This window comes from Rutidosis leptorrhynchoides, chromosome 11 (genome assembly GCF_046630445.1).
Source record: "Rutidosis leptorrhynchoides isolate AG116_Rl617_1_P2 chromosome 11, CSIRO_AGI_Rlap_v1, whole genome shotgun sequence".
Classification (NCBI taxonomy): Eukaryota; Viridiplantae; Streptophyta; class Magnoliopsida; order Asterales; family Asteraceae; genus Rutidosis; species Rutidosis leptorrhynchoides.
Genome location: NC_092343.1, coordinates 97,760,376 through 97,764,255, shown reverse-complemented (window position 1 = coordinate 97,764,255; position 3,880 = coordinate 97,760,376).

Genomic DNA, 3,880 nt, shown 5'->3' with positions numbered 1-3,880 from the left:
TTTGTATTTTTGATCAAAATATTTTCTCGTTCAAGCTCGAGTTTAGATATCATTGAATTCCATGAGTTTGAATTCTCAATCTTTAAGGTCAATCTCAAGGATTGAGTAATATCAGTCTTAAAAGCTGATTTTTAATCTTTAAGGAGATTATCCTTTTCTGGGGATCTGATTCATTAGTCTTATCAAGCTAATTTGCACGGTGCCTCCCCATTGTACGAGATAAATCCTTCTCATGGTTAGGATAAATCTGACCACTTGGCGACCCTGTTTGATGCTGAGGTCCGTGGATTTCCTGCTGATTTTAGAGATGACTTTTCTAGATTTTTCGTCAACCTACAGCTGGTCTGGACGACAACTTCATGACCTAAATCAAGAAGCGCGTGTCTTTTTCGGAAGAATTTACTTCCTTTTAATGATGGAATTGATTCATCGTGTAGATCCATCTTTCTTTCAAATGTATTACAGTAAACCGGGTAAAACTGATTAGTATCGTCCAAAGCAAAAGTACCTGCAATAATCTTGTACAAAAATATGTGATATATGTTTTAAATTGAATAACTTGGTACATTCTTCCCACACTTAGCTTTTATTTATTCTTTTCTTTGCCTTTTTATTCTCTTCTATCCCATTTTAAATGAATTCAAGCGTTTTAGGTTGTTTCTCAATTTATGTCCTTTCCGAGGTAACGATAATTTCGGTATTATCACCTAGTTTTCACCGTTCATAAATATGTATAAACATGATTTTGACTTCATTTAATTGAAATTTTTTCAAATTTTCACAAAATTTGGCAAATAAACCAAGTATAAACCTGAGAGAATTTATAACCCTTCCCCACACTTAAGATCATGCAATGCCCTCATTTGCATGAAATCAGACTATAATTTAAATTCATGAGGGTGATTAGCGTAGAAAAGTGATTAAAAATACCGAGTTTGTAATTACAAAGCTCGTCGAATGATAGATGGCGCCTCATCGTTCATTCCTTCATTTGTTATATCATATTTGTTGTTTTGCGTCTTGTCGTCAAAATTAGTACCTTTTGCTGAACTTTAATGACAGTCTTTGAAAGTGCGTTGTTTTACCCTGTTTTGTACATAAGATAAAATACAAACATATATATATATATATATATATATATATATATATATATATATATATATATATTTTTGAAGTTTGGTTTATAACCCCACTTTTCAAAAATTTATAAAGTATAATATTTTTGGCATACTTTAAATCAATAAAATTAAAAATAATGATAACAAAATTTGTCGTCCCGCCCTCGGGTAAAGCAATTTCGGCTCAACGACCTAGTCTTCAACTCACGACGAATTTTAGAAATCAATTTTTTTAAACTTAATGAAATAAAGTAAAAATTTTTTTTTTTAAAATCACACAAAAACTTAAATTTGAAAAGCATATTAATTTCATATAAAACCTATAAAACAAAAAAAAATCAGAATGGAGGGAGAAAACTAGTTTTTTAGTGTCTGCTAGCGGAAAAGACCAATCGGATTCCATTCTCGGAACTACACGAGAACAGAACAAATAACTTTAGACAGCATTATCTTTTTAGAACATTCGAATCTCCCCACACTTAGGTAGCTGTGGTGTTGAAATTGTGATTAACTTCATTGTCAATTTCTCTTGGTCCATAATCAACTTGCCTATCTGTGACTTTTTCTTTAAGCCAGTGCCCGGCTTCTTCCGTAATATCCCATAATTCAACTAGCTTCGCCCTTTCTTTAGACGACAGATTGGATACTAACCGGTTATATAACTTAAAGTTTCCCTTACTTTTAGCATCAATAACCCGTTTAAAAAGTTTCTTCATTGAACTGTTAATAACGGGGTTATTTAATTTCGTATCAACTACGGGGTTCTTTATTATCAAGTCATCATTAGGTGTTACTTCATTTTCCCCACACTTAGGCGTTCTATTATTGTTAAGCATTACCGTTGGAGTTGGTAAAACAACATGGTTCTTACCAATCGTTTTTGTCGGTTCAACGGTTTTGGTTTGTGGATATTTAGACTGTCGAATCATAAAGGTGATCGATTTCTCATCATTACTAAGTGTCATTCTACCCTTTATTACATCAAATAACGCCCCGGTGGACGCTAAGAATGGTCGACCTAAAATTAGAGGAACGTTTGAGTCCTCTTCTATGTCAATGACAATGAATTCGACTAGAAAGGTTAAATTACCTACTTGAACGGGTAGGTTGTCAGCAATTCCAACTGGGTGCTTAATGGTTTGATCAAGGAGTCGAACACTCATATCCGTTGAAGTTAACTCACCTACACCTAATCTCTTATATAATGAAAGAGGCATAACACTCACACTTGAACCTAAATCTGCTAGTGCATCATACATGACACAGTCACTAAGTAGACAAGGAACAATAAATTCACCCGGATCACCTACCCTAGGTGGAGGATTTGGTGGAACTGTATTCACCGGGTTTACTTCTACGGCTTTTGTTTCTTGTACTTTTTTATTCTTCTTCTTCTTCTTTCCAGAGGTATCACAAACTTTATTACCTATTACTTGCTCATACTCAACTCCTTTTCTTGGAAACGGGATGGGTGGTCTGTATGGTGCCACCACTGGCTTTACATACTCGGGTGGTGGTGGTGTTGTAACTTCTTCATTGTTACTCATATCTAAAACTTTCCCATCTTCTGGTATTGGTTTTTCAGAATTTGTTGATATCATGTTAACATTTTCATTCCGAGGATTTACTTCATTATTACTCGGTAGCTTTCCTTGTTCCCTTTCACTCATCAATCTAACAAGAGTACCTACTTGTTTTTCTAGATTCAAAATGGAAGCTTGTTGAGTTCTAAATGACTGATCAAACCTCTCATTCGTTTGGGTTTGAGTTTCAATAAATTGTGTTTGAGATTCAACTAGCTTAAATACCACTTCTTCCAGATTTGACTTCTTCTCGTCGGTTTGTTGTGGTGGTTTATACAAGCCAGGTCTTTGTTGATTGAAAGTGTTGTTTTGAGTTGGTTGGTTATTCGGACCTTGTTGGTTATACGAGTTATTGTCGGGTCCTTTTGGATTGTAAAGAATGTTTTGATTTCGATTGAAGTTTGGCCTTGGCGGTTGATAATTATTCTGATAACTATTTTCCAGCCTTTGGTTCATGTAGACAACATTCTCACGTTGTTCCATCGTTTGTTCAATGTGACAGTCTTTCATTAAGTGTGGTCCACCGCATTGCTCACAACTGATTCGTATTACGTGAATATCTTTATTCATCTTTTCCATTCGTCTCTCGAAAGCATCTATTTTTGCGGAAACGGAATCAAAGTTATGGCTAGAATCGGCTCTAGCCGCTTTAGATGAGAGATATATATCTTTCTCTTGGTGCCACTCATGAGAGTGGGAAGCAGTGTTATCAATAATTTTGTAAGCTTCAGTTGCAGTTTTCTTCATAATGGAACCACCAGCTGTTATGTCGATGTCTTTTCGTGTAGCAACGTTGACACCTTGGTAGAATATTTGTACTATTTGATAAGTGTCTAAACCGTGTTGAGGACATCCTCTCAACAACTTTCCAAATCTTGTCCACGCCTCATATAGAGTTTCATTTGACTTTTGTGTGAACGTAACAATTTCTCCTTGAAGTCTCACGGCTTTAGATGCCGAAAAGAATCTTTTAAGAAATTTCTCAACTAAAACATCCCATGTGTCAATCGCCCCTTCAGGTAACGATTCTAACCAATCTTTGGCTTCTCCCTTTAAAGTCCAGGGAAATAACATGAGATATATCTGTTCATCCTCCACTTCTCGGATTTTAAATAGTGTGCAGATCCTATTAAAGGTACGTAGATGTTCATTTGGATCTTCCTTCGGCGCACCACTAAA